Genomic DNA, 25,895 nt, shown 5'->3' on the forward strand with positions numbered 1-25,895 from the left:
CCTCAGGGAATCCCATACAGCAGGTTATGATTGTCATCTCCCTACTGCGTGGTGACCCTCAGAACTGGGCCTTCTCTTTGGCGTCTGATGATCCGATTCTCATTGATGTGGATTCCTTTTTTCAGGCCTTGGGATTATTATATGACGAACCCAATATCAATATCTGGTGATTCTAGAGCAATGCCCCCTGGGAAATATTCAAGATATGGATATGGTGAATGGATACCATGTTTGGCATAGGTGGTCTTCTTGACTGGAGACTGCCCTTCCCGTGGTTGCTCCTTCCCGGTAAAAGACCTGGCTAGTTCCCTGCCAGCGTTGAGAAACATGTGATGGTGTCTCCGCAGGCTTTCTTGTTCAGACGGAAGAATAGACTGTGCTTCTATTGTGGAGACGCTTCTCATAATATCTCTGTCTGCCCTAAACGTGAAAGGAGATTGGCTAGTTCTTTTACTGTGGGTTCTTTGCAACCAAAGTTTCTTTTGTCTGTCACATTGATTTGCTCATTGTCTTCCTTTGCTGCATTAGACTTTGTGGACTCAGGGGCAGCGCTCAATTTGATGGATTTTGGGTTTGCTAGGGATTGTGGTTTCCCCATGGTTCCTTTGTAAACTCCTATTCCTTTAAGGGGCATTGATGCTACCCCTTTGGCAGAAAATAAACCCCAATTTTGGACCCAGGTGCCCCTATGACAGTTGCACCAGCGCATCAGGAAAGTTGTACATTTTTAGTATTGCATAATCTACAGGATAACTTGGTACTAGGATTTCCGTGGTTGCAGAACCATAATCCAGTTCTTGACTGGAGATCCTTGTCGGTAGCTAGTTGGGGTTGTCAAGGTGTGCATCAGGACCTTTCCGTGTCGTCCACGTCTGCTCAGGCAGTTGATGTTCCGGCCCTCTTGTCTGATTTCCGTGATGTATTTAATGACCAGGAATCTGACTCTCTGCCCCCACACCAGGACTATGACTGTGCCATTGAGCTGGTGCCCGGTTGTAAATTTCCCAAGGGGCGGATTTTCAACTTGTCTGTGCCCGAACATGATGGCATGCAGTCATGCATCAGGGAATCATTGGAGAAGGGGCACATTCGGCCCTCTTCTTCTCCTTTGGGTGCTGGCTTTTTCTTTGTTGCTAAGAAAGATGGGTTGTTGAGACTTTGTATTGATTACCGTCTTCTTAATAAAATTACGATCAAATATCAGTACCCTTTGCCTCTGATGTCTGATCTTTTCTCTAGAGTGAAGAGTGCCAAATGGTTTATGAAACTGGATCTTAAGGGTGCGTATAATCTCATCCGTATTAAGGAGGGTGATGAATGGAAGATGGCTTTTAATACTCCTGAGGGGCATTTTGAGTACCTAGTGATGCCTTTTGGGCTCACTAATGCCCCCTCCGTCTTCCAGGACTTCATGAATGATATTTTTCGGGACCTTATTGGTAAATTTTTGATTGTCTATTTGGATGACATCTTGATTTTTTCTGATGATTGGGACTCTCATGTTGGGCAAGTACGGGCTGTTTTTCAGATACTTAAGGATAATGCACTGTACGTTAAGGGTTCGAAGTGCCTCTTTGGGGTGCAAAGGATTTCCTTTTTGGGCTTCATCTTGTCTCCCTCCGCTATCGAAATGGACCCGGTTAAGGTTCAGGCTATTTACGACTGGGTGCACCCGACTTCTCTAAAATCCCTGCAGCAGTTTTTGGGGTTTGCTAATTTTTACCGTAAATTTATAGCCAATTTTTCTGCCATTGTCAAACCTCTGACAGATTTAACCAAGAGCATTGGACCTCAGAGGCGATTGTGGCCTTCCAGGAGTTTAAAAGGCGATTCACTTCTGCCCCAGTCCTGCAGCAACCTGATGTGTGTCGCCCATTTCAGGTTGAGATCGATGCCTCAGAGATCGGAGCAGGAGCTGTTCTGTCTCAACGAGACACTACTTCGGGTAAACTTAAGCCCTGTGCCTCTTTCTCTCGGAAGTTTGCTCCTTCTGAAAGGAATTATGATGTTGGGAACCGGGAATTATTGGCTATGAAGTGGGCATTTCAAGAGTGGAGACATTGGTTGGAGGGAGCTAGGTATCAAGTTGTGGTGCTTACGAACCACAAGAATCTTACCTATCTGGAATCTGCCAAGAGGTTGAATCCTCGGCAGGCCAAGTGGGCTTTGTTTTTTACCCGTTTTAATTTTGTGGTCTCTTTTTTGCAAGGCACCAAGAATGTTAAGACCGATGCCCTTTCCAGGAGTTTCTGTGCTGACTCTTTGGAGGTTGTCGAGCCGTCTACTATCCTGAATGATGGTGTAGTTCTCTCGGCCATTTCGCCTGATCTGCGGTTGGCACTGGTGGAATTTCAGGGTGATAAACCTGAGAGATGTCCTACGGGAAAACTGTTTGTACCGGACCAATGGAGAGACTGAGTTGTCTCTGAGGTTCATTGCTCTGTTTTGGCAGGTCATCCTGGCATTTTTGGTACTCGGGATCTTGTGAGCCGCTCTTTTTGGTGGCCTTCCCTGTCCCGGGATGTCCGTAGTTTTGTGCAGTCGTGTGGAGTTTGTTCTAGGTCCAAGCCCTGTTGTTCACGTTCTAGTGGGCTATTATTGCCTTTGCCGGTACCTAAGAGACCTTGGACGCACATCTCTATGGATTTTATATCAGAGCTTCCCGTCTCTCAGAAAATGACTGTGCTTTGGGTGATCTGTGATAGATTCTCTAAGATGGTCCACTTGGTTCCCCTATCTAAGTTGCCGTCTTCATCAGAGTTGGTACCTTTGTTTTTCCAACATGTTGTTCGTTTGCATGGTATTCCCAAAAACATTGTTTCTGACAGAGGGGTGCAGTTTGTATCCAGATTTTGGAGGATTTTTTGTTCCAAATTGGGTGTTCAGCTGTCTTTCTCCACGGAGTTTCATCCTCAGACCAACGGTCAGACTGAAAGGGCTAACCAGACCCTGGAGACCTATTTACAGTGTTTTGTTTCTGCGGATCAGGATGACTGGGTTTCGTTTTTGCCTTTGGCTGAATTTGCCCTTAACAATAGAGCTAGCTCTACCACATTGGTGTCCCCATTTTTCTGCAATTTTGGGTATCACCCCAGGTTCCTCTCGGGGCAGCTTGAGGCGTCTGACTGTCCAGGGGTGGATTCGGTGGTAAACAGAATGCAGCATATTTGCGGGCAGGTAGTGGATAATATGTTTCAATACCAAGAATCTGCCCAGAAATTTGCCAACCGGCGTCAGACTGCTGGTCCCCGGGTAAAGTGGGGGACCTGGTGTGGTTGTCCCCTAAAAATATTCCTATGAGAGTTTCATCTCCTAAATTTCAGCCCAGATTTATTGGACCTTATAAGATTTCGGGGATTATCAACCCTGTATCTTTCCGTTTGACTCTGCCTGTGTCATTTAAGATTCACAATGTCTTCCATAAGCCCTTGTTGAAGAGACATGTGGAGCCAACAGTTCCTGCAGCAGCACCTCCTGACCCTGTTTTGGTACAAGGGGATCTGGAGTATGAGGTTGAAAAATTCTGGATTCCCATCGCAGTAGGCGAAAGCTTCAGTACCTTGTGAAATGGAAGAGTTATGGGCAGGAGGATAACTCTTGGGTTGTGGCTTCTGACATTCATGCGGACAGGTTGGTTCGCGCCTCCCATCATGCTCATCCTGACCGACCCGGTGGCGTTGGTGAGGGTTCGGTGACCCCTCCTCAAGGGGGGGTACTGTTGTGAATGTCAGTTATGCTTTTGCTGCTGTGAGGCTCCCTCTTGTGGCCAGGAATGGTTTGGACAGAGACCAGGTGTGTTGAGCAATGGGCGTTTCCATTGCTAACCCTCTGCCTATTTAAACCCTGGTCTCCTGGCAGGTTATGCCGGATGTTAGTTGTTCTTTGTTCACCAGCGTGGCTTTTTATTTGTTGTTTGGTTCTTTTTGATCTTATCTGAGTTTGTCTTTTGCTGTGGTTGTTGTTAGTTTTTTTCCATGCAGGAATCTTCCCTCTCAGTTGCTTAGCTGGGAAGCTCCCTGCAGCTATGTTTGGAGTATTGCTCCTATAAGTCCATGTGTTTGTTGCTTCCTGAATTTGTAATGGTTCCTGCTTTCTGTTCATTGGTATGACAAGAGCGCCTGGTATAGGACGGAGTTCAGATCTAGCGATATGAGGGCCTTTTGTACTATCAGGTTTTTGGATTTTTGTAGGGTTTTTCTCTGGCCACCATCAGTCCCTTTCCTATCCTGTCCTATTTAGTCAGTAGGGCCTCACCTTTTGCTAATCCTATCATCTATCTGTGTATTGTGTTTTCCTATATCACCACAGTCTTTGAATGTGGGGGGCTTGCTATTCTGCGGCAATCTATTTTATGAGGCAGAGAGTTATTCATCTTTCCTTCCTTTTAGGATAGCTAGTTCTCCGGCTGGGTTCGCGGTGCACAGGATGTTAGGTCACCCCTCGGCTACTTCTAGTGTTGATGGTTAGAAAGGGGATGGCGGCCAGATTAGTTGCCAATGCTCTTGTCACCTTTTACCAATGATTTATGGTGGTCTTCCATGGTTCCAGATCATAACACTCGTGGTTGAAATATATATATATATATATATATATATATATATATTTCAATTTTTTAATTTTTATATTTACTGTTTTATTTCTTGCAATCTCAATATACACTGACATTTTGGGGGTATAACCCCCCCTCGCGCCCAATTTATACCATGGTGAAAGTGAAGAAAAAAATATATGACAAAAAATGTAGAGAATATATATATATGTATATATATACCGTATATATATATATATATATATATACAGTTAGGTCCAGAAAGATTTGGACAGTGACACAAGTTTTGTTATTTTAGCTGTTTACAAAAACATGTTCAGAAATACAATTATATATATATAATATGGGCTGAAAGTGCACACTCCCAGCTGCAATATGAGAGTTTTCACATCCAAATCGGAGAAATGGTTTAGGAATCATAGCTCTGTAATGCATAGCCTCCTCTTTTTCAAGGGACCAAAAGTACTTGGACAAGGGACTCTAAGGGCTGCAATTAACTCTGAAGGCGTCTCCCTCGTTAACCTGTAATCAATGAAGTAGTTAAAAGGTCTGGGGTTGATTACAGGTGTGTGGTTTTGCATTTGGAAGCTGTTGCTGTGACCAGACAACATGCGGTCTAAGGAACTCTCAATTGAAGTGAAGCAGAACATCCTGAGGCTGAAAAAAAAGAAAAAATCCATCAGAGAGATAGCAGACATGCTTGGAGTAGCAAAATCAACAGTTGGGTACATTCTGCGAAAAAAGGAATTGACTGGTGAGCTTCGGAACTCAAAAAGGCCTGGGCGTCCACGGATGACAACAGTGGTGGATGATCGGCGCATACTTTCTTTGGTGAAGAAGAACCCGTTCACAACATCAACTGAAGTCCAGAACACTCTCAGTGAAGTAGGTCTATCTGTCTCTAAGTCAACAGTAAAGAGAAGACTCCATTAAAGTAAATACAAAGGGTTCACATCTAGATGCAAACCATTCATCAATTCCAAAAATAGACAGGCCAGAGACAAATTTGCTGAAAAACACCTCATGAAGCCGGCTCAGTTCTGGAAAAGTATTCTATGGACAGATGAGACAAAGATCAACCTGTACCAGAATGATGGGAAGAAAAAAGTTTGGAGAAGAAAGGGAACGGCACATGATCCAAGGCACACCACATCCTCTGTAAAACATGGTGGAGGCAACGTGATGGCATGGGCATGTATGGCTTTCAATGGCACTGGGTCACTTGTGTTTATTGATGACATAACAACAGACAAGAGTAGCCGGATGAATTCTGAAGTGTACCGGGATATACTTTCAGCCCAGATTCAGCCAAATGCCGCAAAGCTGATCGGACGGCGCTTCATAGTACAGATGGACAATGATCCCAAGCATACAGCCAAAGCTACCCAGGAGTTCATGAGTGCAAAAAAGTGGAACATTCTGCAATGGCCAAGTCAATCACCAGATCTTAACCCAATTGAGCATGCATTTCACTTGCTCAAATCCAGACTTAAGACGGAAAGACCCACAAACAAGCAAGACCCGAAGGCTGCGGCTGTAAAGGCCTGGCAAAGCATTAAGAAGGAGGAAACCCAGCGTTTGGTGATGTCCATGGGTTCCAGACTTAAGGCATTGATTGCCTCCAAAGGATTCGCAACAAAATATTGAAAATAAAAATATTTTGTTTGGGTTTGGTTTATTTGTCCAATTACTTTTGACCTCCTAAAATGTGGAGTGTTTGTAAAGAAATGTGTACAATTCCTACAATTTCTATCAGATATTTTTGTTCAAACCTTCAAATTAAACGTTACAATCTGCACTTGAATTCTGTTGTAGAGATTTCATTTCAAATCCAATGTGGTGGCATGCAGAGCCCAACTCGCGAAAATTGTGTCACTGTCCAAATATTTCTGGACCTAACTGTGTATATATATATATATATACACATATATATATATATATATATATATATATAATATGTATATATATATTATAAATTTAATATATAATATAACATATAATGTATACATATAATGATAAATGATACATATATAATAAATAAACTTCATATATATATATATATATATATATATATATATATAATTTTTCATATACATATATATATATATATATATATATATATATATATATAATTATACTAGCTGTACTACCCGACTTTGCCTGGGTTAATAACTGCTGTTAACAAGATAGAATGTATTAACAAAAATGTATTGTGCACACAAAAAAACACAAAACAAATAGATAGAAATGTAATTATTAAAAGGCAAAAACTAACCTAATAGAATCATTTCACAACATATATTTCAACACCACAGATATTCCATACAGATTTAACTAAATTGGCCAAGTAATGTGCTCCGTCTGTCTCTTTCCCCATCTGCCTGTCTCTGTCTGTCTCTTTCTTTGTATCTCTCTATCTCTCTGTTTCTTTCCCCATCTGTCTCTTTCCAAGTCTGTCTCTTTCCCAGGTCTGTCTCTTTCCCCGTCTGTCTCCTTGTCTCTTTGTCTGTGTTTTTTCCTGTCTGTCTCTTTCCCTGTCTACCTGTCTCTGTCTGTCTCTTTCCTTGTCTGTCTCTATTACTCTGTCTCTTTCCCCGTCTGTTTATATCAAGATCTGTGTCTTTCCCCATCTATCTTTGTCTCTCTCTCTGGCTGTATCTTCCTTCCCTGTCTGCCTGTCTCTGTCCCTGTCTGCATGTCTGTCTGTCTCTTTCCCCATATTTCTCTTTCCAGGTCTGCCTCTTTCCCCGTTTGCCTCTTTCCCTGTCTGTCTCTTCCCCCGTCTTTCTCTTCCCCCATCTGTCTCTTTCCCCGTCTGTCTCTTATCTGTCTATCTCTCTGTCTCTTTCCCTTTCTGTCTGTCTGTCTGTCTCTCTGTCTGTCTCTCTCTATCCGTCTCCCCACCGACATCTTATTACCTCACATATAAGCTACTTATACTATGAATGTCTTTTGTTCCTATAGCAACCAATTACAGCTCCTACTAATAACCTGTAGTTCCAGGCTCCATTTACTTTAACGGAGGCATGTTTTTTGGAGAGTGTAAAGCACGGGGTTAAATTTTCTTGTCAAAACATAGTCTATGACATTCCCTGGGTCACATGAGGTGTCTGTGCAAAATTTCGTGATTGTAAATGCGACGGTGTGGATACACTTTCGTTTCACTTTTTCCCCATTATGTAGATAGGGTCAAAATTGATTGGTAAATTGGAATGCGCAGGGTTAAAATTTTGCCTCACAACATAGCCTATGACGCTTTCGGGGTCCAGACGTGTGAGTGTGCAAAATTTTGTGGGTGTAGCTGCGACGGTGCAGATGCCAATCCCGGACTTAAGGGTACTTTACATGCTGCGACATCGCTAGCGATCTCGTTAGTGATGTGAAATTCCAGATTGCAAGTGCGATCTTTCGAGATCGCACATGCGTAAAATTGCCTATGTGCGATCTCGAAAGATCGCATTTGCGATCTAGAATTTCACATCGCTAACGAGATCGCTAGCGATGTCGCAGCATGTAAAGTACCCTATACACACATACACTCATGCACACATACATACATACATACATACACACATTCATTCAGCTTTATATATTAGATTAATACAATTTTCAACAATATTCATCAATCCCCCCATCATCTGAACCCCAGGAATGTGTGAGATCTTGTGTGAATTGTGCAGTTGCACTTGTGATCTCTGCTCATTTTCTTTCCTAGCACAGGGTTAAAGAAGCAGCGACTTTATATCTGGCTTCATGGCTTGGGCATAGATGATGGACCCTGACTCCCAAGAAAATCCCACCAGCCCAAGATTGTGAAAGAAACGCACAAAACACTTTTATTGGATTTTAAATAAACCGAATTTTATTACAAATCCCATTATTATTATTATTTCATTCAGTGTCTGAAATTTAGAAGCCGCCAATTACTATGAAAAAGACACTGAAAATGGCAAACCTCCGACTCACGAAGAATCATCCTTCAGCGCTCAGGAGAGGAAAACCCCCTGTGGAGGAAACCTCTAGGGAACCATGGCTGGAGGACGGCCCTTCCCTTGGGCTTAGAAGGTTAATGCCGACACGTAACAGCAAATTGTATCAGAATGTGTACATTGTATCATATTTACAGTGAGACATAATATACATCCACTATAGATATGACAGCAGTGACATCACACAGTCACACAGGTTAGGCTAAGTTCCCATGTCCTGGAGTCATCTGTTAGAACGGATCCGTTTTTTTTTTTAACATGGGAGTCAACAGACAACGGATCCGTTTACGGATTCCTATTTAACCATGCGTTGTATTAGCCTTTGTAAAGGATCCGTTAAGAAAACAACGTATCCATTACAAATAGACGAGAAATAGCAATCCATTATGGATCCGTTGTCCATAGGCTCCACATGTTATAAACAGAACAATGGACAAAAAAAAAAGTTGTGTTTGCGCAACGTTTTTGCAAACGGATCTGTGGTAACGGATGACTACAGGACATGTGAACCCGCAAAAAAAAAAAAAAAAAAAAATCCGGCCTCCTCATCTCCCCTTCATAGCCGGCCATCACTCACCTTTGTATTTCCCCCTTGCCCAGGACAGCACTAGAAGCTGTGCTATTCTGAGCAGGGGAAATCCACTTACTGGTAAGTATAAAAAGTGTCACACATGCCTATGACGTGAGGCACAGGTGTTATGGCGCTTACTTACCGCCAGCTGCTGGATGGATCTGCTGGCTTCTTCTCTGGTCCTCCTGGTGTCTTTCATCCCAGTCCGGTGCCTTTAGAGAAATGGAAGTCTTCATCCATGTGGAGGTCCCTGGTGGTCGTGGACATCCGATCTTCTGGTCTTCTCTGCATGGTCTTCTGGAGGCTCAGGATCACAGCATGCCCTGATAATACTGAGCTGGTGTCTTGTTGAGGGTTTCCCAGTTGACAAATGAAAACCCTCTGAACATGGCCTGGTCCTCTGGTGTCATAGATAATGGAGCTTCTGCCGCTTCGATCTTTTCAAGCTTAAATGGCCGGAATCTGTGATGACGCTTAGTTCGCTGCAAGAAAATAACAAAAGGGTTATGACCTAACCTCCTCCCTTCCCCGGATTAGTGACATCCTCTCCTAGATCCATCAAATTAGTGATGCCAAAATCTCCTGTTACCCATTCATAGCTGTTTGCTAAATCTTGCACTAATGCCCCTAACTGGCAGTGAGGCACATCCTGGGCTCTGCACCCACACGTCTCCTGAGCCACAGGTTGGGAACCCGTGTCCTAGAAGATAAACTCCCCTACCTTAAAGCACAATCATGATAAGATAAAAAAAATGAATTGAGACTAAAGACTAAGGTGAATATTACTTCACATCTTAGCTTGGTGCACCCACGGTGGGGCCAAACACATAAGTGCGTGTTGCCCCCTGCATGTTTTCCCTCTATCTCCACCCACCCCCTTTTCTTTGATTGATAGTTCTGGCTTCCTAGAGCTAGAGAAGGGTGAGATAGATGGAAAACAAGCAGGTGAGAAGGTGCATTTAAATATTTGGCCTCAAGATGATGCACAGAGCGCATGTACTTGGTTTGTACATCCATTCTGTGCTGACACAGTCCTTACAATAAAGGATGTGGTCACAGGCTCTATATAAGGCCTGTTTCAGAAGTCAGTGATTCTGGTACGTATGTGCAAGATTTTATATGTACCAGAATCACTGACATACGCAGACCCATTATAATCAATGGGTCTGTGCACAAATCAGTGATTTTTCACTGACTGTGTCTCCGTGCGGTATACACTTGTGTCTGTGATTGCCGCACGGAGACATGTCCGTTTTTTTTCTGGCATCACTGATGCCCCACGGACCACACTATGGTGTTGTTTGTTTAACCCCATAGCGACGGCCTAACGTCTCAAGACGTCGGAAAAACAGGGTACTTATTCTGTTCCGACGTCTTGGGACGTCAGGCCGGAAAAAGCTTGTAGCGCCCCCCAGTGACGAAAAATCTCGGGGGTTTCAGCTACCAGAGGTAGCTGAGACCCCCAAGATTATGAATCGGGGTGTTTTTTTTGGACCCCGTTAATGCGATTGCCGGTATACACCGTATACCGGCGACAACATTAAAAAAAAAAAAATTGCCGGTAAAATTGATTTATTTCTCATCTGACGTGATCAAACATGTCAGATGAGAAATAATTATGAGCCCTTAGTGCCCCCAAAGCCCCCGGTACCGGAGAGTCCCCCCACCACCCCTACCCCCCCTCCGGAAAATCCAAGATGGCGCCGACGCGCGCTGAAAACTCCCGCCGCCGCCGGCTCTGCATTCATTTCCCTCCGATCTGAAATGATCAAACATTTCAGATCGGAGGGAAATGTCCTCCCCCTGACCCCTCCTCCGGTCCACTGGAGCCCTCTGGTCACCGGAGCCCCCTCCGGTCTCCAGAGCCGCCTCCCCCCTCCCCCCTCCGGAGCGTGCAGGATGTCGGCGTGCAGCGGCCGCATCCATCCTGCTCTTTCTGCCGCATGTGACACGTCACATGCGGTAGAAAGTTGTCCCGCCGTCACCCCCCGTCACCCCCCCCAGCCCAGCCCAGCCCCCCCCCCAGCCCCCGGTCATACGTTACCTGTCTGCTGGTGCTCCGTCCCTGCGATCACGCCGCCTGCTTCTTGAAAGCTGGCGGCGCATGCGCAGACAGCGGCTGTCAGCTGGATCCCTGCAAGCAGGGATGCTGACGTCGCTGCTGCACTGTGGACCGGGGGAGGGTGAGTATGGTAATCTGCAGCCACACTCCTCACATGGAGAGACTGCTGTTCTAGAAAATGGGGGGTACGTTCTGTGAGCGTGCCCCTCATATTCTAGAATAAGGTTACTGCAGGTCACTCTGCCCTAGGTTGGACCGGGGCAGTGTGAGTGCAGTATTCTCAGATTACTGCACCCACACTGCTCATGGAGAGCTTGCTCTTCCAGAAAATGGGGGATACGTTCCCTGAACGTGCCCCCCATATTCTAGAAGATCCAGAGTCGGCGTGGGACCTCCAAAATGGATTACAGCGAACGAAATTTATTTATTTTCAATAAATTGGTAAAAGAGGAATGTTTCGGGGAGTTTTTTTTTCAAATAAATTTTTTTTTGTCTTTATTTTTTTCTATTACTTGACTGGGTTAGTAATGTCGGGTATCTGTTCAGATGCTGTGACATCACTAACCCCAGGGCTTGATGCCAGGTGACATTACAGCTGGTATCAACCCCATATATTACCCCGTCTGCCACCGCACCAGGGCGCGGGATGAGCTGGAGCGAAGCGCCAGGATTGGCGCATCTAATGGATGCGCCACTTCTGGGGCGGCTGCGGCCTGCTATTTTTAGGCTGGGAAGAGTCCAATAACCATGGCTCTTCCCACCCTGAGAATACCAGACCCCAGCTGTCCGCTTCACCTTGGCTGGTGATCTAATTTGGGGGGGACCCCACGTTTTTTTTTTTTTTAAAAAACGCCTGGGGAGCCCTCCAAATTGATCACCAGCCAAGGTGAAGCTGTCAGCTGTGGTTTGCAGGCTACAGCTGTCTGCTTTACCCTAGCTGGCTATCAAAAATAGGGGGGACCCCACGTCGTTTATTTTAATTATTAATTTTTTGGGGGGCTAAATACAAGGCTAGGCACCCTTTAGTGCCACATGAAAGGCACTAAAGGGCGCCAGCTTAGAATATGCAGGGGGTGGGACATTATATTTGTTTGACATCTATCCATTCATCCATTGTAGCATTTTAGGCTGTGCGCCCACAATCGGGATTTGCAGCGTTTTGGGCGCAGAGTGTTTTCCCTGCGTCCATAGCGCTGCGTTGTGCAGTAGAAGCACAGTGGAAAGATTTTTAGAAATCCCGTGCCCACTGTGCTTCTTTTCTCCGCAGCATACACTGACGTGTGGCGCAGCTTCCCGAGCCTCAGCATGTCAATTTATGCTGCGGAGATGAGTGTTCTCTGCAGGTAGCATAGAGCTCCACAGCAGCCTGAACCCAAATCGTGGGCATGGGCAGCTGCGTTCTCCCGTGGACAACACTCACATCTCTGCAGGAAGGCTGACACTATGTACTGGACGCCGTGTCGCTGGATCATGGCCACATAGCCTAAAAGTGAGACATTTGTTGCTACAGCAACATTTTTGTGAAGTACCTGTGGATTCAAAATGCTTACTATACTCCTGAATAAAATCCAGTTTCCAAAATGGGGTCACTTGTGGGGGGTTTCTGCTGTATAGGTACCCAAGGGGCCCTGCAAATGTGACATGGTGCCCGCAATTTATCTCAACTTTTCCAGAATTCAAATGGTACTCCTTCCATTCCAAGCCCTCCTATTTATCCAAACAGAGGTTTTTGGCCACATGTGGTGTATCCCTGTGCTCATAAGACATTGGATAACAACCTGTTGGGTCCACGGTTTGTTGTTGTCTTTTGAAAAAGTGAGAAATTTGATGCTGAAGCAACATTTTTGTGAAAAAAATGAAAATTTTCAATATGGCAACCTAAGCTTATCAAATTCTGTGAAGTATTCGTGGATTCAAACTGCTCACTATACACCTAGATAAAAGCCTTGAGGTGTCTTGTTTCCAGAATGGAGTAACTTGTGGGGGACCGCCACTGTTTAGGCACCTCAGGGGCTCTCCAAATGCAACCTGGCCGTCCGCTATTGATTCCAGCCAATTTTGCAGTCAAATGGCACTCCTTCCCTTCCGAGCCCTGCCATGCGCCCAAACAGTTGATTTCCACCACATATAAGATATCACCAAACTCAGGAGAAATTGCACAATAAATGTTATGCTGAATTTTTTCCTTTTACTCTTGTAAAAAAAAAAGCTACCTGGTTGAAATAACAATTTTGTGGTAAAATTTTATTTTTTTTTTTTCATGGCTCAACGTTATAAAATTCTGTGAAGCACCTGGGGGTTCAGGGTACTCACCAAACATCTAGATAAATTCCTTGAGGGGCCTAGTTTCCAAAATGGGGTCACTTGTGCGGGGTTTCTGCTGTTTAGGTACCTTAGGGGTCCTCCAAATGTGACATGGTGCCCGCAATCTTTTTCAGCCAAATTTCCTTTCCAAAATTCAAATATTGCTCCTTTCGTTCCAAGCCCTCCCATTTGTCCAAACAAAGGTTTCAGACCACATGTGATGTATCACCGCGCTCATAAAAAAGTGGTTAACAAACCTTGAGGTCAAATTTTTGGAATTACCTCTTGAAAAAGTGAGAAAATTGATGCTAAAGCAACATTTTTGAGAAAATTATTAAAATTTTCAATATGACAACGTAACGTTAACAAAATCTGTGAAGTACCTGTGGATCTAAAATGCTCACTATACCCCTAGATAGAAGCCTTGAGGGGTCTAGTTTCCAAAATGGTGTCACTTGTGAGGGATTTCTTCTGTTTAGGTACCTTAGCGGACCTGTAAATGCAACATGGTGCCCGCAATCTATTTCAGCCAAATTTGCTTTCCAAAATTCAAATATTGCTCCTTCTGTTCCGAGCCCTCCCATTTGTCCAAACAGAGGTTTCTGACCACATGTGGGGTATCGGCGCGCTCATAAGAAAGTGGGGAACAAGTTTTGGGGTCCATTTTGTTGTGTTATTTCTTCTAAAAGTGAATAAATTTGGGTTAGAGCAACATTTTTAGGTAAAATTTAATTTTTGCTTTTCTTCATTCCACATTGCTTTTGTTCATGTGAAGCACCTGAAGGGTCAATAAACTTCTTGAATGTGGTTTTTAGTACTTTGGGGGGTGCAGTTTTTATAATGGTGTCACTTTTGGGTATTTTCTGTCATCTAGGCCTCTCAAAGTCACTTCAGATGTGATGTGGTCCCCAAAAAAATGGTTTTGTAAATTTTGATGTAAAAATGAGAAATCGCTGATAAACTTTGAACCCCTCTAACTTCCTAACGAAAAAAAATTTTGTTTCCAAAATTGTGCTGATGTAAAGTAGATAAGTGGGAAATGTTATTTATTAACTATTTTGTGTCACAGAAATCTCTGGTTTAACGGTATAAAAATTCAAAAGTTGAAAATTGCAAAATTTTCAAAATTTTTGCCAATATTCAATTTTTTTCATAAATAAACGCAAAAAATATTGTCCTAAATTTGGTACTAACATGAAGTACAATATGTGACGAAAAAACAATTTCAGAATCACCAGGATCCGTTGAAGCGTTCTAGAGTTATAACCTCATGAAGTGACACTGGTCAGAATTGCAAAATTTGGTCTGGTCATTAAGGTGAAAATTAGCTCCGTCACTAAAGGGTTAACACGTACCAGAAAAACACGGACATTGAAAATAAAAAGCATTTTCAACTCACCTTCTCCAGTGATGCTGTGTTCGGCAGCTTCTCTCTGCTACTTCCTGGCCGGCTCATTACTGGCATGCATATTCATGTATGCAGCCAGAGCCGACCCGGAAGTAGCTACAGAGGTGAGAGACACAGCGGCGGCCGGATGCAGCAGAGCCAAAAATTCAGCACCACGGACACCAGGAACGGGGGCAGGTGAGTTTATGTCCATGTGCAATCATGGAGTACGGATCACGTACCACAGATTGCAGATGGACAACCCACATGTGCCATGAATCACGGCACACGGAGGGACATAGGCATTTTTAACACGTCAGTGAAAAACGTCTGTGTTTTTCACTGACGTCTGAAACAGGCCTAAAGCGTTTTATCATAATTCAGGACCAGGTAACAATATACTTACTACAGGGATGTATGGTGGGTCCATCCTAAAGGCTTCCACTGAGACCCAATCAATGCGCTGGAAGAATTGATGTCCTCGGATGTTACCATGGACTCCCAATCGCTGGACAGGATCTTCCTGGAGGAGCTGAAAATGAGAAATGTATTTAGGATTTAGTAAGTGAACCCTGTGATCTGAGCAGCACACAAAGACCTGTCCAATAAAGATTATGTCCAATATAAAATAATAATGCAGATTAGCTGCAACTAACACCCTCCAGAGATGCATTCAAGCAAACATGACTAGCGGATTACAGATATAGTGGTCTCAGCTTCAGATAAAGCAATACAATAAATGAGCAAAAACAGCCTGAAAAAGCCTGATAAAAGCGGCACTCACCACTGGTACGTGAAAAAGACAGCGCTTTATTGTGGTCGTATCATGAGGAGAGGAGAAAAAAAATGTAAGTAAGTGACAGCTGTTTCACATTAACTACGCTTCTTCCGGTTCCAGAAGAAGCATAATTACAGCGAAACGTCTCTTACATCTTTTTGTCTCCTCTGCTCATGAATCAACCACAATAAAGTGCTGTCTTTCTCACTTACCAGCGGTGAGTGGCGCTTTTATCAGCATTTTTCATGCTCTCTTTGCTCCAGTAAAGATTATAACACAGTGATCACTTCTTTCTGATTGCTGCTTCCATTGTTAGTTGTCTGCTGTGATAGTAAATATTAGCAATGTGTAGTGATGAGGGATTGCAATCAATGGATTTCTACTGCTCTTATCCCAAAACAGGACATTGTAAATGATGCTTAGAAGACTGGAGATTGGAAGTGTGAGCGTATACATTGCAAGCGTGAGCGTATACATTGCAAGCGTGAGCGTATACATTGGAAGCGTGAGCGTATACATTGGAAGCGTGAGCGTATACATTGGACGTGTGAGCGTATACATTGGAAGTGTGAGCGTATACATTGGAAGTGTGAGTGTATACATTGGAAGCGTGAGCGTATACATTGGACGTGTGAGCGTATACATTGAAAGTGTGAGCGTATACATTGCAAGTGTGCCATTGATGTGTGATCAGATTGTACACTAACCCATGTTATTCAATAGGACTGTTCAGATGAATGATGTATTTCTCATTCCGACCTTCCATTAGAATAATATCTCAGCCTGCATTACATTGCTCCGATTCACGGCCCAGAATAGTGCACATAAATGGTTGCAGCTCGTGAAGGTAATTGTTATTGGGAAGAGTACACAGCGCTGCAGAAGCCGGTCATGTGTGCGATATGTGGAGGTGACTGGTCCAAATTCTCATATGCTCGTCTGCACCTAGCCTGAATCTGTGTATAATTACAATCACCATGTCAGGTACTGCTAAAGGGAATCGGTCAGCAAGTTTTTGTTACTTAATCCATGAGTAGCATAATATAGGGTAAGAGAGCCTGATTTCAGGCATGTGGCACTTATTAAGCTGTGTGCTATAGTTTCACTACAATCAGTATTTTATCTGCCGGATTTGGTCTCATGTGCAGGCCAGTCAGGCTAATCAATATAACCCCGCCCCCACCACTGACTGGCAGCTTGCTGACATTTCAAAATGTACACCGGAAGCTGCCAATCGGGTGTGGGCGGGGTTATACAGAGCTTACCATTCTGACAACTGCTACATCTACATAAGAGAAAACAGAGATTCTATCAAAATGGCACCAAGCAGTCCAGTAAGCGATACATAGCTGGAATCAGGATTTCTGCCCCTTCATTGTGCTGCTCTCAGACTACATAGGAAAAACCTGCTGACAGATTCCCTTTAACATTGTAATCCTAAAGCTGGAGTAACACTTGTGAGTGACCCGCGCGAGTCTCGCATCGCATCACCCGGCACGGCACGAGTCACTCACAAATGTGACTTCGGCCTTATACTAGAATCTTATACCAAGAACATACTCACCTGTTCAATGATGTCCTTGGCACTGGAGTCATCAAGGAGTGTGGGATGGTATGCACAATCTCCGAGCAGCATTTCACTTAAGATGACGCCAAGCGAATACCAGTCGACTCCGGCGTTATACTCCTCCTTGTCCAGCATCTGCCATAGAGAATCATGACCTCATCACATTGGGCTGCAGGATGACGTGCCACCTTTCTGCTCTGCTCCATTCACAGTGCCTTCCCCACCACATGGCTAATTTGCATGCGATGCCCTAGAAGGACTTTGCATGCACCTTAGTCATGTGCAGACTGCAGTAGTGGCTGAAGCGACACCGCGCCCCTCTGCTGCAGCTGTGACTGGGGCTCGGTGAAGGTGGTGGGCCCGGCTGGCCAGGCGCTACATAAAGCTAAGTAAGTAACTGGCAGTGGTTACAGTAAAAACGCTGTGCTGGGACCGGAGGAACCAGGAAATGTACAACTGCTTACCTCTCTGCTGCGCCCCCCCTGAAGCATGGCCGTCTGGGCCTTGTGCGACCGCACAAGTCGCACATACCTAAAGCCGGCCATGCATCCACTATAGATATGACAGCAGAGACATCACATAGTCACAAAGGTTAGGCTAAGTTCCCATGTCCTGGAGTCATCCGTTAGAACGGATCCGTTGGGAAACTGATTCTGCCGGATCAAAAGATCTTGCAAAAATCCCATAAAAAGGTAGTTGATGATACACAAGAGTAGTTGGAAACTTAACTGGCTGCAATCCACTGACTGCACAAACACAACTAGAAGTAGCGGTGGAGCGTTCCTAACAATCCTAGACGCCTCATCACCGCCGGAGAACTAACTAACCTCAAAGATGAAATGAAGAATCCTGACTTCCCTCAGAACAGCCCCAAAGGAAAGTCAAAAGCCCCCAACATATAACGACGGTAATATAAGAAAAAACAACACACAGATGGTAGATATAGAAGTAAGCAAAGTGAGTCCCTGCTAGCTAGATAAAAAAGTATAGGATAGATTGTTTGTTGCAGCCAGTAAAAACCCTGAAATATACGAACACCTGATAATCAAAAATTCCCTTAAAGATCACACGATCTTTCCACCCACTATATCAGGAACTCTTGTGCAAATAAATTAAATATTATGAGATACAAAAAAATACAAAACTCCTGATAAAAACAGGTAGTTAAAACTCCCTTTCTTGCTGGGAATAAATCGCTCTCCAAAAATAGTGCAGGAAGAACGCTTATTCACTTGCAAGAAACAAAAGTAGTATTCTCAAACACAGATTTGGAAAAAGACATAGATTAAGCAGAAACACCCTTCAGTGCAAATTCAGCCTTTAACGAAGCCCAGACTAAGAAGACAAAATACTTTTCAGGCATAGCTGCAGACTCAGGATGACAGGAAAAAACTGATGCAAAGGAATGAAAAAAACGCTGTACAAATCTTCTTGGGGAATCCAAAAGGCAAAACCCCAGGCTGGACTCCATAGGCTATTTGAAACAGCAATCATCTCCAATACCTTTGTGAGCGACAGATGCAGAATCAGATTCACTACCAGCAGTAGCCACCAGAGGGAGTCCAGAAATGCTCCTGAGACCAGCACAATCTCTGATGGTATTTCACAACAGCAATCCATTATGGGATCCGTTGTCCATAGGCTCCACATCTTAAAAACGGATCTGGCCGACATCCGTTATTTAAAAATGGACAAAAAAAGTTGTGTTTGTGCAACTATTTTTGAAAATGGATCTATAACGGATCCGTGATAACAGATGACTACAGGACATGTGAACCCAGCCTTACACAGTTACATCAGCAGAAAATAGAAAGTAATGAAGAAGATCAAAGCAGGAGCCCTCTGTAACTTGGGTTGATCTGGCTGTCTAGGTGGTATGGCTGATCCGGCTGTCTAGGCGGTATAGCTGATCCGGCTGTCTAGGCGATATGGCTGATCTGGCTGTCTACGTCGATGTCCTCTTTCCTCCTTTTCAGATTGTGGAGTGATGAAGCCCAAGGTCTACACACACATCAAGTATGGTGTCTCATATGGCCATATGCCCCTTTGTTCCAGAATCTTCTTTTATGATATATTATATTTATTTATGACATCAGCACTGTTAGGCCTAAGCCACACGGCGAGAAAATCGGTGCGAGTGGAGTGCGATAAAACATCGCATTCCCCTCGGACCAATTCTAGCCTGTGTGTCAACGCACATGAGCGATTATTTTCCCAGCCCTAATCGGACCGAGAAAACAATCGCAGCATGCTGCGATTGTAAGGGGAGTCCCTTTTCTCTCGCACCCATTCAAGTGAATGGGGCGAGAGAAAAATCGCACTGCACTCGCGGTACTCCGGTGTACCGTGCGTGCAGGACGAGAATCACAATAGCCGGCCACGGAGGAGAGAGGGAGAGAAATCCCTCCGTCTCCTCCTCCGTGCCGGCCCGCCCCTCCGCATCGCTGGCCCGCCCCCGCAGCTGAGGTCCGCTCGCAGGGTCGGACCTCAGACGCAGGCACGCTCGCATGACACTCGGCTCCTGCTGTGCTGTCAGCGTGAGCCGAGTCTCATGCGAGCATCGCAGTAGTGCCCCGTGTGGCCCAAGCCTTACCGTAGTTACCACAGCTATTTATTATTGATGCTTCATTGGCTAGAAAGTCCCTCTCAGTGTTAACCCTTAAATGACTAGCATTGTGCCTTTCTACAGAAGCAAGACCATTACAATATTTTAAAGATGCCCTAGCAAAACTGTAGTTAGTGAGCGCATCTACAGAATTGAGATGCAACAAGCAAAATAATTCCCTTTAAGGGAACCTGACTAGAGGTGAGCGAACATCACAAGGTTCAGTTTGGATCGTGTTGCTGAATTTACGTTTATTCGCCGAACAGTTTGAAGAACATATCCGAACCCATTCAATGGGAGGGAAAAACAAAGGCATAAACAACACCTTTAGGGAGACTCAAAAACTGCCAAAACAGCTCAAACTGTTACAATGGAGCCACACTGTTGTGACACAGCCATTAGCTTCCTAGACTATTAACATAAGAAATATTGCGGTGGATGAGTGACAGGCTCATACCTCATGCAACAGCTCACACCACTTTTCTGCTCAGCTACACTCAGGTGACATAAATATTAGCTTTATAGACTATTAGTGCCAGGGCCGTATTTACCATTAGGCACTAGAGGGCATGCTCCTAGGGCAGCACATTGAGGGGGCAGCGCCACCTAGTGGTGAACCCCCCCCCCCTTTTTTTTATCTCGGGGAAGGAGGAGAGAGTGCCAGAACATCATGGAACTTGTAGTACCACGGCTACTATACCTAGTGCTTCACAAAGCTTCTATAGCTATGACCGGCCAGACTGGAAGAGGGCGAGAGACAGAGGCGACCAGTGGAGATGGTGAGACAGAGGAGACGTGGCAGCTGGGAGGGAGCTTAACCGCTTCCACAGTGCCAGCACAGTTGGGGTGCAGAACCCTTGGTTGGGGACACCTTCATGGACTCTAACAAATCTGCAGGGGTTGGGTATTTCATGTCCCATTCCCCAAAACCCACTTTCCTGGAGCACAGTGACATAGGATCCGGGGTCAGGTTTACAGCCAGGCCCCACAGCGAGGACCCGCGTCACCTGCATACAAGACGGGACACTTAACACAGACAGCGGAGTCCCCAAGTTGCTTCAGGCCACAGGGAACCGCGAGTCAGAGCAAGGAGGAAGGTCTCACACATTTCCACAGACACTGGTGATTGTTTCTGATTCACCCAGGACCGGCTGGAGTCCATCCACGGTGGTGACCGGTACACCGAGGGGAGCTTTCTAAAGAACTGTAAGTAAATGACTCGGCCTCTTATTACCGGTGCCGTCGCCCCGCACTTCAGCGCCAATGGCCCCTTTCCCCTGTCGCCGCCGACCTCCCCGGGGCTCGCTCCACCTGTGAGAGCTGGACCACCTGAGCTGCGTGAACACCAGTCCCGGAGGAGAGCAACATCTCGCAGCGGCGGCTGATTCCTGGCCGCACACCACGGGTGGCGCTGTAAAGCATTCCCCATCTCTATCCAACACCGATCCTAGGAAAGGAAAATGTCGCAGGAAGGGTCTGCGGTGGAGGAGGCCAAGATCCTTGTCGCCACCGCAACCAGTGACGCTTCCTAGGGACCCGTCACCCTCCTTCCATCTCCCCTTTTACACCGGACACCGTTGCACCTGTCTTTACATGTAACCGTTGGGGCCACGGAGCCAGGTCAGGCCAGCCACAGCGAACCCCACGAAACCACTGGCCTGGTGACGAGTAAACCCCTTATGCCCCGTGGGGTGCTACAATACAATCCCATCCTCCTGTGTTCTGCAGGATCCTGGGTCCTGTAAGTCTGACATGGTGTTATCCCTGGCCTGTGTCTGAACCTGATGGTGAGGGAGGGGCAGTTTAGGAATGCACAGGTCTGTGATGCTATCCTCCCACTGTGCCCTGTCAGTGTTCCCAGCCCTTCCAGTGTGCCTTGCTCTGCCAGTGTGCTCTGCCAATGTGCACTGCTCTGCTACTGTACTATGCACTGCCACTGTGCTCTGCCCTGCCAGTGTGCCCTGCCACTGTGCTATGCCAGTGTGCCCTACTATGCCACTGTACCCTTCCAGGTTGCCCTGCCCTGCCACTGTGATCTGTCACTCTGTCCTGCCACTGTGATCTATCACTTTGTCCTACCAGTGTGCCCTGCCCTGCCACTGTGCTCTTCCCTGCCACTGTGATCTGTAACCCGGTCCGGCCAGTGTGCTCTGCCCTGCCACTTTGCCATGCTATGCAAGTGTGCTTTGCCACTGTTCCATGCCACTGTGCCCTACTCTGCCAGTGTGTTTTGCCTGTGGGCTCTGATCTGTCAGTGTGCAGCTTTGCCCCTGTGCCCTGCCACTGTACACTGCCCTGCCAGTGTTCTCTGCCCTGCTACTGTGATCTGCCACTGTGCCCTACCACTATCCCATGCCCTGCCAGTGTGCACTGCCCTGCCAGTGTGCCCTTCTATTGTGCAGTGCCCTGCCACTGTGATCTGTCACTCTGTCCTGCCACCGTGCCCTGCCTTGTCACTGTACCCTGCCCTGCCATTGTGATCTGTCACTGCCCTGCCAGTGTGCTCAGTCACTGCACCCTACGCTGCCACTTTGCCTTGCCACTCTCCTTTACCCTTCCTCTTTACCCCCACAACTGTGCCACATCACTATTCCCTGCCCTGGCACTCTATTCTGGCAGCTCATCCAGTCCAGAGATTGTGCAGTTTCTGTTTACTGAGATCTGCTGCTCTATTGTTCTGTTCTTACACTATAGGGCAGCTACTGAGAGTGAACTGTGGCTAAACACCAATTACAGTATCCCTAATTGTACCCCTATACCCAAATTCTCCCCAGAATCTTTGCCGAAAATGGCGGCTACGTGACTGCAATTGTGTGCTGTGCATGTTCCCAGTGCGTTCGCTAACAGGATTATTGAGTTGGCAGTCACATAGAGGAAGGCCCATTTACACACAACGATATCACTAACGATATGTCGTCGGGGTCATGGAATTCGTGACGCACATCCGGCATCATTAGCGACGTCATTGCGTGTAATAGCTCAGAGCGAGTGTTAACGAGCAAAAATACTCACCTAATCGTAGATCGTTGACACGTCGTTCATTTTCAAAATCTTGTTGGTCGTTGTGGATGTAGGTTGTTCATTATTCCTGAGGCAGCACACATCGCTACGTGTGACACCCCAGGAACGACGAACACAGCTTACCTGCGTCCTCCGGCAACGAGGTGGGCGTGTCGTTAATGCTGCTGATCTCCACCCCTCCACTTCTATTGGTCGGCCGCTGTGTGACGTCGCTGTAATGCCGCACGAACCTCTCCCTTAACAAAGAGGTTGTTCGACACCCACAGCGACGTCGCTAGGAAGGTAAGTATGTGTGACGGGTGTTAGCAATATTGTGCGCCACGGGCAGCGATTTGCCCGTGACGCACAAACGACGGGGGCCGGTACGCTCGATAGCGATATCGTAGCGTGTAAATGGGCATTTAGGGTATCTTACTACGTTGGAAATATGCTACAGATACTCCATTATAGCATCGTGGTCGCAAAGCAACACATAGTGACTGCAGACTTGGGCTAAGATCACATGTCCTGTAATCATCCATTAGATCGGGTCCTTGCAGTTGGCAAAAAAGTTCTGCAAACACAACTTTTATGTCCATTTTGAAAAATTAGATATTTGCAGGATCCTTTTTTAACATTAGAGTCTATGGAAAATGGCTATTTATCTTCCTCTTGAAACTGATCCAGAAAGAAAAAAATGGATCCTTTACAAATGAAAGAAAAAACTTGATGCCTAAATGCAATCTGTTCATACGTTTTCCATAGACTTCCATGTTAAAATAAAAAAACGAATCCAGCAGACATCAATTTCTTCAAAGTGGACTAAAAACTTCTGGCTGCACAACTTTTTTAACCAAGGGATTGCTGCTGCATCGTTCTAATGGATGATTACTGGACGTGTGAACTCAGCCGTATCATTTTTTTTTTTTATCACAGAGTAAACTGACCTGTGGAGCGTTTTTGAAACTCGAAACATGTCAATTTAATTTATTTGTGGATTTCCCCCCTAGGATTGCGTTAGATGCAGAAAATCCACAAGTAAAAAATGCATATGCTGCGGAGACGTACTAAAAACAAATGTAATCCACACATTGACTGATTCAATAAAGTTTTGTGAAAGCCAAATACCCGGATGTATCAAAAACAAAGCAACTTTATTTAAAACATGACATACCGAAAAAAAGAGAAAAACGGCAATGTCAAAAATGCAATAAAAACACACGTAAAAAAATGGAAAAAAAAATGAAAATAACCTAATTTAGATAACAAGTAGAATTAATGCAGAAAAGTTGCGACATCAATCTGCATACAAGAAAAACATGAGGTTTTAAGCTAACTTGCCAGCAGGGTGCTTAAAACCAAAGTGCCTAGGGCAGCATGAGTCCTAAATACATCCCTGTCTGGGCCAGCATTTACAGCTTTCAGATTAAGTTACCATTAGGAGGCAGGTGGGTCAGTGGCAGGTGTAGGCCTACTGTGCTAGAGGCCTAATACCTCATGCCAACAGCTCACACTGCTTTTCTGCTAAGCCCCACTCAGGTGGCACTAATATTAGTTTCACAGACTATTATTGTTAGACATATTTACCTATCCTTCACACGTCCATGTTACCGGTACTTGTGAAGTCCATTTTCACACGTACCGGAGACACGGACACATGTAGACCCATTAAAATCAATGGGTCTGCACAGACATGCGTGTTTTCACACGGACCGTGTGTCCGTGTGGAGCAAATGCGTTTCCGTACTTTCCATGCGTAGACATGTCCATTTTTCTCCAGCAGCACGGGTGTCACATGGCACACACATTGATGTGCTCCGTGTGACATCAGTGTGACACGTACTGGAGAAAACACGTGTCTGTGAAATAAAATGTTTTTCTATACTCACCAGTCTTCACTGCTGATGTCTCCAGCACTGCTGTCACTTGCTTCCGACCCCCGCTCATTATGCTCATTGCATATTCACTGCACCTCGGCCCGGAAGCAGCAGCAGCCCCAGACACAGCAGCACCATGCACAGGTAAGTATAGACGTTCATGCTGTCCGTGTGCAATGCGTGCACACAGATTGCACACTGACAGCATACGCTGAACACACACACGGACAAGCACACACATATGCACCTACACCACAGATCATGCAAAACGTGCGTGTTTTGCACGGATGTGTGAAAGAGGCCTAAGCAAAATCTGTCAGTCAAGCCGAGCCATGTGATAAAACTCAGAGGGAACCACCTAATGGATTCCACTCTGAGCGCTTCTTTTTCCTGTGCAGCATTTTAAAGTAACACATTGTTTTCTGTAATGAGGAAGTTTTTCAGTATTTCATGAGGCCTGAATCTTGAGCAGTATGAAAAGCTGAATGAGGTAATGTCAGATGAATGGGTCGATCGCAGAACTTTGAGCTGAAATCTGCATGGTGTAAATTCAGCTTGGAGTATTTTTTCACACTACAAAAATGCAGTGGTAATTCCTGTACTGATGGTGGTTCTGGTACTGTACTTTTATTGTTAGTCAGTGTCCGGCCTTGTGACAGCTGCTGTTGATTAGCCTGGACTCCTGAATGGACTACGTTTCTTTATCTCTGGATCTTCTTACTAATTGTCATCTCATAACTGACCTCTTGTTGGTCCTAATTATCTCTTTATACAGTGTCTCCGGCCCCTTAGCCCCCCCCAAACTACATTGTGGCACAGTCTATGGATCCCTGCAGTGTAATATTTGCTCAGGGTTACCTGGCAATCGTTTCTTTGTAAAGTGATAGGTTCTATCCAGTTACCCATTATTACCAATGTGCCCAGGTGAATGCCACTAACTATATGGGATAGTAAACAAGGCAGGAACACACAAGGGGAACCAGGAACAGCTGTCTGTGTGTGCTGCAGTATCCTAATCTTCTCATGATTATCATCACCACTCTCCCAGTATCATTCCTATAAGACGAGTCTATCTGTGACTGTAATAATATTTTCCACCTTTATCTAAATCCTTGGACCTTGCAGTGAAGCTCTAGACCAGTGACATGCTCCTGGTCTGATTACAGCACGTATCTGTATCGCCACCAAGTGGTGGAAAACGGAACT

The 25,895-nt window shown here is 45.3% G+C and overlaps 1 long non-coding RNA gene across 1 annotated transcript; it reads right to left on the minus strand.

The window, feature by feature from the left end:
* Positions 1–9,184: 9,184 nt before the first annotated feature.
* On the minus strand, positions 9,185–25,859 carry LOC142295054 (uncharacterized). The gene is made up of 3 exons (XR_012751352.1): positions 25,788–25,859; positions 15,269–15,394; positions 9,185–9,591 (listed from the first exon to the last, which is right to left on the minus strand). It is a non-coding gene; the product is annotated as an uncharacterized LOC142295054 (long non-coding RNA).
* Between the last annotated feature and the right edge of the window lie 36 nt (positions 25,860–25,895).

This window comes from Anomaloglossus baeobatrachus, chromosome 3, assembly GCF_048569485.1.
Source record: "Anomaloglossus baeobatrachus isolate aAnoBae1 chromosome 3, aAnoBae1.hap1, whole genome shotgun sequence".
In the NCBI taxonomy this organism is placed as follows: Eukaryota; Metazoa; Chordata; class Amphibia; order Anura; family Aromobatidae; genus Anomaloglossus; species Anomaloglossus baeobatrachus.